The sequence below is a fragment of the Aricia agestis genome, chromosome 9 (genome assembly GCF_905147365.1).
Source record: "Aricia agestis chromosome 9, ilAriAges1.1, whole genome shotgun sequence".
Taxonomy (NCBI): Eukaryota; Metazoa; Arthropoda; class Insecta; order Lepidoptera; family Lycaenidae; genus Aricia; species Aricia agestis.
Window position 1 is genome coordinate 6,022,149 of NC_056414.1, and position 12,492 is coordinate 6,034,640.

The 12,492-nt window shown below is 36.9% G+C and overlaps 1 protein-coding gene across 2 annotated transcripts in view; it reads left to right on the forward strand.

The window, feature by feature from the left end:
• Positions 1–7,152: 7,152 nt before the first annotated feature.
• Positions 7,153–12,492, forward strand: part of LOC121730540 (leucine-rich repeat neuronal protein 2-like) — a 70,071-nt gene continuing 64,731 nt past the window's right edge. For both annotated transcript variants that reach the window (XM_042119631.1, XM_042119632.1), the window contains exon 1: positions 7,153–7,262. The gene's annotated coding sequence lies outside the window, so the exon portion shown is untranslated. The remainder of the gene's footprint in view (positions 7,263–12,492) is intronic.

Sequence of the window (12,492 nt, forward strand, 5' to 3'; positions counted from 1 at the left end):
CTACAAGGCAATAAAATCTGATGTTCAAATTAAAAGAAATCAAGTCATAATAAAATTTATCTATATCTTTATTATATTTCTCGGAGGCATATTTCTAACAAAGATGTTTCGCAGGTGATTTATACTTTGGGAAAATGAAAAAAGTGGGCGTACAGTGTACACTGACAATATAAGTGATATACAGTATACTATCTTCATACCAGACCGTCGAATCCGTCGAATTAATACATTACGTGATTCCTGATAACTTGAAGTAGCAAATGTTATAGTATCGTTGCGAAAGTAGATACACAAAACTGAGTAGGTCAAGTCTGCTAAATGAGCTGCCAGTGTACAATTTCGATGTGATTGCAATGCAGTCGTGGTAAAAGAATTGCAAGATACTATAGCCATAAAATGTGAACCAAACCTCAAAAATATTCTGATTGGGTAAAACTCCAAAGTTGGATGTTTGCTTGACGTAAATCAAATGTGATTGGCTGATAGTAACCGGGCTGATTGAATTTATTGTAATGTGTTTTAACGCTATTGTGGTACTGTCTTGTTTTCAAGGACACGGCATTACAGCCTACCGCATGATACTTATACTGTGGTACACTTTATATTTGTGATGACAGATGTAATATGGGCGCAAAGGGGCAGTACAAAATAAACGCCCCGTCGAGTCAGGCCCTATTGTAGTTACAGCTTACTTAAGCTTAGTTTTTTCAAGGGCTAGCTACCTGATAACCGTTTCGGTGATAAATGGCTAAGTTTTTAGAAAATCAGACGGCTATTGTCCATTTTAACATCTTTCTTAGGAAGAAGATTGTTCCTTTCGCAGCTGGCTTTAAGTTGTTGTCCGCGACTTCAAGCGCGCAAAAAGGAACCCCATAGGAACCGTACACAGTCTATAGGCAGTCTATTATATTAACTTCTCTGCTATATCCGTGCTTAATATTATCAAAAATCGGCCTTGTGGTTTTATAGCGTAGTCGATACCAAAAACAAATTGAAGAATTAAAAAATATATAATTTATTTAATTATTTTTTTGTTGCACTTAATCTCACAAGCATTATATTATTGTAATTTTTAATCATCAATAGCATAACTATTACAATTCAAGTAGTTGAAAAACATTTAAAACTTTAAAAAGTTCCTAATAATAATTTATGGCCATCATAAACTCACTAAATAAAAAGAAGACAAAAAAACACAACAACACTGAGTATTCAATAATTTAAAACAATGAGAAGTGAGTTACGGCAAACTTTTTTTTTTACGGCCATGCAGGGAGCTTTTACTTCACCACATGGGGTAAATGATTATTGCACAGTGTAAATTTTAAATGACTCTATTGTCAATAATAAGCATTTAACTAGTTACTAGTTATTGTACGTTTAAGTAACGAGTAACTATTTACATATTATTAGCTTTTATAGTCTGTGGTTAGGTTAGGTAAAGTCACTAGTCATTAAGGAAAGAAAGAACGCTAAAAAGCTATTGAGCACTCAGGTTCGAAGTCCAATTACATATACGATTTTAAGCCATATATTAATATTATAAATGCGAAAGTGTGTCTGTCGGTCTGTCTGCCTGTTACCTCTTCACGCCCAAACCGCTGAACCGATTTTGACGAAATTTGGTATGGGGATAATTTAAGACCCGAGAAAGGACATATTATTATGATACTTTTTATCCCTGAAAAATGTACGATTCCTGCGCGATAAACTAATTTTGGCTCAACGGAGTTGCGGGTGTCATCTAGTGCATTAATACAGGGTGTAACAAATATAAGTGATAATACTTTAGGGTGTGTACGTGTTCCTTGTAGAGAGTTCACTGTGAAAGTAGCAGCTCTGAAAGACGAAATTTTTTTTCACTTTTGTATGGGCAAGGGCCCGAGCGTCACGAGTTTCCCCATACAAAAGTGAAAAAAATGTTTGTTCTTTCAGCGCTGCTACTTTCACAGTGAACTCTCTACAAGGAACACGTACACACCCTAAAGTATTATCACTTATTTTTGTTACACCCTGTATAGATAGGGTTTACTTTTGCAACAGTCATTTTGGACTCCAAAATACTACGACGTTTGTATATTTCTTGCGTGGTTGAATTATTACTATATTAAAAAAGCCTCTGATTTACGTAACTTTTTAAACGTTTAATTTTTAAACTAGGTTAGTACAACAATATTAAATAAATAACATTAAACTATACAGAAAATTGGCCGATTTATTCGAAAACAAAGAAACACATTTTTAGAAAACGCAAGGAAAGTTATAAGTAGGTAAGTATAATAAAAACGTATTTTAATACTTTGTGAAAGGTGTCAGAATTAATTTCTTGATAACAGTTTAGAGTTTACTCAGTAATAAAGCGGGAAAACACGAAAATCCACAATACACGCAATTTTCAAATAAATAGTTTGAATAATAAAATCATCGAGTTTCGTAAATTTTTAAAGTAGAATTATTCGAATTACCACGCTTTTGAAAGAGGAAGTCTTGGCGCTATTGAAAATGTATTTGAATGAGTAAAAAATTTTTACAGTTAACGTCAGAATTACGCATCCGTCAAATATTCGGCTCCTTATTAAAAATCTCGGCCACCTGATTTCCTATTTTATCCCAATCCTCACGCAAAATCAACGGAAAAAATGTCAATTTTTCTTGTCTAAAATAACACTTTGTCTAAAATAATCCTTGTCTGTCTGTCTCCATTAATAACGCGAAGGCGGGCATTCGTAATGATACGCCGTTCTGAGAACACCTGTCTTTTAATACCCAACGCGAGAAGGTTATAATTTTTATGGGTATTTATATCCCAACTTTAGAATACTGGGAACCACCTGGACTGTGGATGGAGAAGGTTTATTAGCACTAAACTTATATCAGAAATTTTGCGATAGACAACCGTAAGACGGGAAATGTCATATTGTCAGTTTTGTGTCTCGTTTATATAGTAAAAATCTATCACATAACGCAAATATATTGTAGCTTAAGAAAAATGGGGTATCTGCAAATTTAACTGTTAATAATATGTTTAATAATATTTTGTTTAATGTTAGTTCCCGTGGATTTTTTTTGCGCGTTTCCTGCAGATGCACCGACCTTCGGTTATCACATGGATAGGTACCGCACATATTATTTTGGGATAAGGCTCATCCTTTTCCTGGCGCGTATTTGGTAAAAAATTTAACAGAAAAGTTTTTAGACTTTCTACGCTATTTTAGACGAACAGATATATTTTTGCATTCAAAATATTAGCATAAATTGTATGTTTTTCTCTTATCACTCATCTTATATTTTGACAGTGTGTGTATAATCATTGTTCAACAGTGGGGATGCGCGGTGGGCGGTTCTGTGTCGGCCACTCGCATCACTAAAATGAATTCGACATGGCGCGCTGCCAAACTCAGCTTCAGGAACCTAACGTATTGTGTGTTAAAAATAAATAATATATGAGGTATTGTCCAAGTAGCTCTAATTTTAACTGCATAAAATAGTTCGTTTGTTTTTGATGGACCAAATGTTAGCTGCCGAGCGAAATGTAGTGTTGAGCCAAAGGCCAGCATGGCGGAGCTTTATTTACTTAAATAGAAGTAAAGGAGACGTTTTCATGAGTAAAATATTACTTACTACTCTTACTAGATGACGCCCGCAACTCGATTGCGCCAAATTTCGTTTATCGCGCGGGAACCGTACATTTTTTCAGGATAAAAACTATCCTATGTCCTTTCTCGGGACTCAAAGTATCTCCATGCCAAATTTTAGCAAAATCGGTTCAGCGGTTCGAGCGTGAAGAGGTAACAGACAGACAGACAGACAGGCACACTTTCGCATTTATAATATTAGTATAATAATAATAGCTCCCACACCGGTTTCGGTGACGGTGGCCGGTTTCATTGAAACCAGGCCAGCTACGCAGGAGTAATTTTTATAGTGCCCAAGTGTGTGCGCAGTACACAAGGGCACTCTCTATTCCTTTACTCTCATAACCCAGTGGGACGGAAGACCGACACGACCGGCGAGAGATCAGGCGCAGGACCGACTTTTTACATGCCCATCCGACGCATGGATCATCTTACTTGTCAGACAATCAGGTGATCAGCCTACATTGTCCTAACCAAACTTGGAAATAACAATGTTATTTCCAAGTTCATGTTTCCAACGCGGGAATCGAACCCACGACCTCCGAGTCAAGAGCCGAGCTCTGAACCACTGGACCACGGAGGCGTCCATATTAGTATGGATGTGTTTTCAAAGCAAAATCATAACCAACAAAAGCTCGAGTAAACTTAAAGTAAGGCTGTATTTTGTGTGGTAGGAGTTAGGACACACGTTTTGCATAAAATTATGATTACAACAAAAGTTGTCGTATCGTATCTTTCTAATTCTCTAATTATTCTAAATTTAAAAAATCCAGATTGTTGAGTGTTACCATCTCTGTTATTGAATATTAATTTAACTACATACGCTTACACACATACTAAAGTACGCTATATTTTTATGTTGTGAGTAAATCAACTTATTCTTTCGTATGTGTTTGTTCGACGTGATATTATGCGTAGTTTGACTCAAACATGAATGAAAAACTGTCTTTTCTTGTTTTTAGAACCTATCCATAATTTTATTCGATCGGAGATATCTAATTATTAATTATTTCCAAAATAATATTAACTATTTCACCTACGCTAAAATTTCAAAGCATCTAAAATCTAAGCAGCGTAGGGAAGGTTGCGCTTGGAATTTTCAAAGTAAGCAGAAAAGTTAGTTCATAAGCAAAGAGATGGGGGCTGCAGACTGCAGAGCGTTAACGATTTTGGGCTATATCTTTTAGACAGACGAAAACAGAGGCTTAAGTTTGAGCGTGTCTGTAGTATCGTAACTTCCAAAATGGCTATTTTTATCGCCATCACTCAATATTATGGCTATAATTCAGTCTTAAATAACTAACTTTTGTTCAGCGGGGCTAAAATGGTCGTTTTGAAGAATCATATTATGAATCATAATATGATTCATTTTTTAAATCGCAAAATGGTTACTCTGCTTGCAATTCATGTCTAGTAATTCGTACTAATTTGACATTCGTCAGTTTGACAGTTTTGACAAATCATTTGCTGAATTGATTGAGAGGAATTGCTAAATGTGACCGTTTTTAGCCCCGTAGGACTATTATTATTTAAATACGTTTTTGGCATAAATAGATGATTTTGACATTTAGAACCGATGATACCTTAGAACCATAACATACTGTGGTCTTTATCTACTATAACATACAGTGGTTTATCAGGGCGAGCGAAGCAAGCCCTAGTATATCCCACAACCTTGATCATTTTGTGGTACACTTTACGAAAAAACTATCACGCCTATTGATTTGTGCTTTAACATAGTAATTTTTATTTATATAATGTAGATCTTTTTTTTTTTTTACCCATCATGGGTGCCCCGGGTTGGGGATGTGCCTCAGTTAGCTGAAGCACCCCGGGGGTATGTGGGACTCTTACCCACTAAAACCACCTGCGGTTTGCTTTCAGCCGTATACGGAGGAATGTCCTGGATCTGTCTAACACAGGACTCCCTCCACGACCGGCCGGTCTACCTTAAAAGGGACCGGACTTCCACCAAAGTAAGGGAATGCTCCGGCAAACTGAAGCGTTCCCCTCGGCGCCGGGACTAGCTTAGCCGGGCAGGTTCCCATCCTTGCCCGGAGCCCCGAATTAGACGGAAGTGTGGAGGTTCGCGTAACGACGCCTCCGCACTCCCGTCCTACGCCGGCGGAGCGGAATGGACGATGGGTTATCCTCTCTGTTCCGCTCCGCGGCCTCTTTCTGAGAAAGGACGGTTTCGCAGAAAGAGACCGCCGCCTGCCAGGCCTCATCGCTCTCGAGCATGCAGCGAACCATGCTCGAGAGCGAGAGGTCCCGCCCAAGCACCGCCATGAGATCATGGCGCTGCTCGATAGCGAGAGGCCCGCCCAAGCACCGCCATGAGATCATGGCGCTGCACGGCCCAAAGATCGCACACCTCGAGGACACTGGGCCGTGTCCTCCGCAGCGCCGCACTCATGGCAGGCTGGCGACCTTACACAAGTACGCACCGAAACATCCGTGTCCGGTGAGTACCTGTGTAAGGCGGAAGGTGAGGGGTTTTCTCTTGCGACGCATCCACGCCGCAAGAACTGGACGCAGAGCCTGAGCAGTACGTTGACCGTACTGGGCCTGCGCCAGGTCCTCACCCCACCTCCTCAACAGCCACTGTTCTCCTAGCCTTCGTACCCGTCGGAGCTCCTCCCATTGCAGGCCTTCACCCCGCGACCTCCTCTCTGAAGCGATGAGGTGCAACTCGGCGAAGACCCTTGCAACTAGCTCCCACGACGGGTCTCCTGCCAGGGCAGTAGCTACCGCCCAGGAGACTGTACGGTACCCCCTGATGACCCTCACTGCTATGACCCGCTGCGCACTTCGCAGCTGGGCCTTATTACGAGCGGTGAGGGAATCCGCCCAAATTGGGGCACCGTACATGGCTATACTCCGACTGACTCCGGAGTATAACCGCCTGCAGGCTTCGCTGGGCCCTCCTATATTAGGCAGGAGCCGGCCAAGCGCTGACGCCGCCCTCACGACCTTCGGTCCCAGCTGTTGGAAGTGTGGGCCGAAGGTCCACCTCCCGTCCAGGATGAGCCCAAGACATTTAAGCGTCGGACTCATCCTGACCTCCGTCTCTCCGATAAGGAGTCGAGCTCCGGGTGGGGGTCCTCTCTTCCCGGGTCCGCGGAAGAGCAGGGCTTCGGTGTTGCCTAAGCGTACCCGAAGCCCCAACCGCTCTATGCGGCTGACAACGAGGGATATAATGTAGATCTGTGTTATTATCAGTCAGTCAAGAATTTATAACATGTAGCTGTGTTATCATCAGTCAGTCAAGGTGTGACGACGCGAGCCCTCACAAAGCTCGGCTTTTAGTTAGTTATTAGACGAAATACTGAAAACTGAAAAACTTAAAAAGCACTTAAATCTCCAACATCTAAGTAATTATTACAAACACAGTTTTTGACACCGGCTTAGGGGCTTATGTTTGTGGAAAATTGCACGCGTTGCGCCCTGCGCGTCGCAGGGTGTATATTTAGAAAAACGTTACCCATAGACCGTCAGTTGCTCTGTTGCCGGCGTAGTGAGCGCACGTCACTCAACGTTGTATATTACGATCAGTGTGGTGTCGAACTGGATTTTGTGTGTGAAAACCTTATGAATGGACTTTAATTATTGGTTTTACGTAATAAGGTATGTATTGTTGACGCGAGTGTCAATATTTAGCGCGAATAAAACAGTATCTAAATATTTAAATAGACACATTATTAATTATTATTGTAGGTTATTTGGTTGTGGTCTGAATAATGGGATAATATTAATAATTAATATTATATAGAACCAACACAGATGTTTGCTAAGTCATGAAATATTTCAGTATAACTTGGTATTTGAAATACCTACCACGGTCTGCATTAAATTACTGAAAGAAAAGCAAATCGAATTGTATGTTACTTAATATTAGAGTTTTTTGGTTGTATATTAAAAATAATATGACATATCAATGTTAAGTTATAACTTATAATGTTCTAGATATGAGCCAACGCAATTCAGTCTAATTTTCCAGCGCATGACAATGCTGTGAATTGTGATTCTATTTCTAACCCTAAAATAAGATAACTGTTTGAATATCAGACTTAGCCTATAGGTTAAACATATAATTATGGTAACTTCCTGGACACAGTAGTAGTAAATATGACGTTTCTCATGATAATAGTCTTCACACTTTTAAGTAAAATAGTATAGTTGAATAGTATATGGATTGTAGAGTATCAGTATGGTAGAGAAAATAAACTAATGTTTTATGTATGAATTTCGGGATTGTGACACTTGTCCTAAAAATATATATTTTTTTATTTCACACTGAAAAAAGCCTTCACTCATCAAATGTAATTTTCATTTAAAAATGCCTAAAATTAACAGAAAAAGGCTATCTTTTGCATCAGACTTTAGTCTCTACATATTTTGTGCAAAACGTTGCAACATGCAATAAAGTCACAAAACTAAAATAAGAAAATTACATTTCATGTTTGAAAATAATAATAAATTTAGGAATTATGCTCATTTAAAAAAAACTCCTATCATGACTTAATGCAACTTTAAGTTAAAGTGAAAAATTGTTTTGTTTTTACGCGACTAAAAACCGGCTTGAGACACTGAATGAAAATGAATGACGCTATGTAAATATATTTTCTTGCTTTCTAAACAATGAAGAAATTTCATCTGTGTCAAAAATGTTTCTCGAGGTGGCGTACATATTTAAGGGGAGGTTATTCCTAAATTAGCAGGCCGATGTCTGTCAGTGCGAATATCGACGTAAAAGACATTAAAATAACATTCATATCAGCGCGCCTTGTACAGTGGCGGTTACGACGATCGCCGCGTCCATGATAGGGCGAAATAGGAGAAAAAACCTTTTTACTTAGATAAAAAATAGTATAACTAAACATGTATCCGTACATTTCCCTGTAAAATTTGAATAGTAATCGAACTATCCAAATTATTTTTTGATTGAGTCCCTGTAAGTCCTATAAAACTGAAAATGTTTTTAAAATCGAGGTTGTTTCGGAATTTTTTTTTATCGAGCAAAATTATCTGTATTGTGTTTCTAACCGTAAAAGTCACTAGTTAGAAGATGTATCTATACATGTATATATTTTTCAGTTTTTTTTAATGACGCTTTCTTTAAAAATTACTCATTCTAGAAACGTGAATTTGGAATAACCTAGCCTTAAGTCAGTTTAACGCAGAGTATAAATTAATATTGATATGACAGGCGACATTTGATACGCACAAAATGTAAATAATACAGAATTTCCACTATGTGATTTATACGAAGTCGCTAGGGTTGTCACTACGTAAGTTTTTTGTGTGATATTATATTTTAATTCTTAAAACGCTGTGCATATAACATATAATTGAAAATAGAACATTTTCTTTCTTAAAAATCGGGTTTTTCTAATCTTTTTACATTTATAGAACCGTTTCTTGCCGCCTGTCAAGCTGGCGGCAGCCCTCACAAATGTGATGGATAAAATATTTATTGGCGTATCTTTTTCATGTTGAAACATTAGATTCCCGGTCAGTGAGCGGATCCGGCGGAGCATAGCAGGAATTTCCACTTTACTGACATCGCCAACAGGAAAATTCGCCTTGAGATATTTACGAAAAACCGGTTCAGGGCACACCCGAGCTGGCTAAAACTGGATATTACCGGTTTTAGATTGTTATTTTTTTTACTATTAAAAGCAATTATTATTTAGTTTAAAGTATACAGACCTTTTCGCTACGTTTTAAAGAAAAAGTCCATTTATAAAATAAAAAAAATATAGTATAATATAAAAAAATTGTTTTCCATAGGTGCGTTTTAAAACTTAAGCTTTAAAATGTAGTTGACACTAGATGTATAACAGTGGAAAAACTTGTAACTTTTTTCTTTATAATAAACTTTATAAACTATTTTTGGCGATTCCTCAAATAAAGCAATAATTAAATGGGATATTTACAAAACATACCAGCATCGCCTATATACATAGTATCTCTTGTACCGTAATGTGTGCAATGTACCATTCTAATCAATCTATCTGTCCGTCCGTCCGTACTCCAGGCGATGTCTTTCATAAATTATTCCATCGTGTGCCTTCCAAGATTTCTCAAGCAAAAATAGCCTTTTTTTACTTCATACATTATGTTTTCTTAAAAATAAAGTATATTTTCATATCATTGAGTTTAATAATATTTTGTTTCATGAATACGTTATGAGCTTAGAATTTAATGAAAAAAAAAAATCAAATGAATTTCAGAAACGTTTGAGTATGGAATACGAAAATGAAAAGCCTATATTTTCAATTACACTTATTGTTATAATTCATGCTTTCAAAGGGAAAATTAAATATTACATTAACCCTATTAAAATAAACGTTGGTTTTATATGAAATTACTTAATCACATTACGTTTTCGAAACGTATTTAATATGAATTATATCTGCGTAGATATGCATATCCCGTTTTTAAATATTATAAATTAAAATAAGGGTTTCTGTCTGTTTTCTGTTATCTATTCAAGCCTAAATCGTTGATCCGATTATGATATTTGGTGTTAACGACATAGCATTATTTATGTCATGGAAAAATGTGTGCAAAAAAAACTAATTTCTGAGGGAAGAAAGGACATCTATAATTATAGTGTAGTAACAAAAAAAAAACTGAGACGTAGCATAGAGCATTAAAGCGAACTACTACTTACTAGTACCTATTAGTTCCCTAGAACATTTTTTTATTACTATCAAGCAAATTTTTCGTGAGTAGCTTCATAAGGTAAAGCGTACAACCATTTCCTTTGCGAAAAATCTCTAAGATGGTAGCTAACAGAGATAAAAAGGATCGCAAAAAACATCGAATTTCTGCGCGAAGAAAGTTAAGAACATCTAATATACAATTTTGAAAAAAGAACTTTAAATACTAGAATATTAAACAAACCTCATCATGTGTTCGTAACTCTTTTATTTGTGAAAAAAATAACTCAAAATTCAATTGCACAGCCGTGAAATTTTAAATTAAACGACATAACTCTTAAAACGGACTCTGACGGCTTAATTTGTGAGGATATTTTGTGTGCGGCGGAGGTCTATATACTATTACCACCAATTAGTAGCGGGCTTCTTTGATAGCGGCACAAAATTGATCAGAAACGACCGCCCAGAGACCACTGGCCGTTCAAATAATTAAGTCGACTTGGTTAGTTTATAACAAAACAAGTTGTATGCTATGATCATGTTTAAGGTCAGTTGACGAAAGAAGGTATAGCTTTAAAAGTGTTTTGGATTGAAGAAGATGACTTCGTATTCTTCTTGAATAAAAAAGGGATTCAAGATTATAACATGTCTATGAATATAAATAAATAAAATAAAAAACCTTACATTTACGCCGGTATAGAATATGGGATTTCTGTACAAATCGAACTCTACTTTCACAAGAAATATACAAAATTTCCTATGTCTTTAATATGTGTTGTGTGTCTTCAAAATGAAAGTGAAACCTTAATAAAATCGCTCATTATAAGTGTTTTTAAAAGTTAACAACCTTTTTTGTCGACTCTACCAATTTCTAAGCTATTGAACACACATAGAGCTATTATTGTGTCCGGTTTGAAAATTGAATGTACGGAATCTTAATATTAAAATTAGGGACCCACATTATGTAGATGATGAACGTATGATTTGCTGTCTAACAAAAACTATATTAATTATATTGTTTTCGGAGCTATGAAAAATGTTTTACTGATTGTCTACTAACATCATTGAAGCGAAAATTCTGTGGCGTGCTATAATTGAATTCTTGAACGCAACTATTTGGGAACTCTTTAATAATTAGGTACAGACTACAGAGTATCAAGAAGTGAATGCTGAGAACCTTACTTATGGTTTTACATCATTCCAATCCAGTAATCAAATCAAACACTGGATTGCTGCTGAAATAATAATATAAACCAGCAATAAATAAGGTTGTGTATAAATGTTCGTTCGTCCAAGCTGTAATGTCATTTTATATGTGTTTTGACCGAGCAACGCTCGGTAAAATAACTAGTAATACTAAATAAACAAAATCGAGTAATTGAAATTACTAGGTTGCGAATATTTTAAGTAGAAAACTCAATCGAGTTCCGGAAAAATACGAAGAAACTTTTTTATTGAAAGTTTATTTTGTTTTAAGACGGCGGCAAGTGACCTAAAGCTATTTCGTGTAATCCTCATTCCACCGAAAGGTGTTAAAACTTCCAACTCGAAACTTTCTTACGTTCATAAACATTTTACTTCGCGGAGTTTCGATTTCCACATAATACCACACTCGAAATTCGTTAAAATTTAATGAGAAATTACACGGGAAGTGGGAATTCGAAGTATAAAACTTTATATAAATTTCAAATGTTTGATGTATTTTAAATTAATTGTTTGAAAATTAAAAAAATGTAAAGTAACTATTTATAGTAAAATACGTAACTGTTTTTTTATGAAATACGGGGGCAAACGAGCAAACGGGTCACCTGATGAAAAGACTGAAAAACTACCGTCGCCCATGGACACTCGCAACATCAGCCCTAGTAGACACGTGGAAAGCGATTATCGTAAACGCTAACAAAATGTATGCGATTTGACATAAGTCATCGCTTCGCTAGCGAATACTAATGTCAAATCCCATACATTTTGTGGCGTTGGCGTTGGCGTTTACGATAATCGCTTGCCGCTTGTCTAGGCCCTCTGAAGAGCTGCAGGTGCAGTCGTGTATCACGCATTTCCCGTAGTCCCATCGTAAACGCATTCCCCCAACGAAAAAAAAAAAGTTGAGTTGCCGGCCTTTTAAGAGGGAATACGCTCTCTTCTTGAAGGTTTGCAGGTCGTATAGGTCCGGAAATACTGCTGGTGAC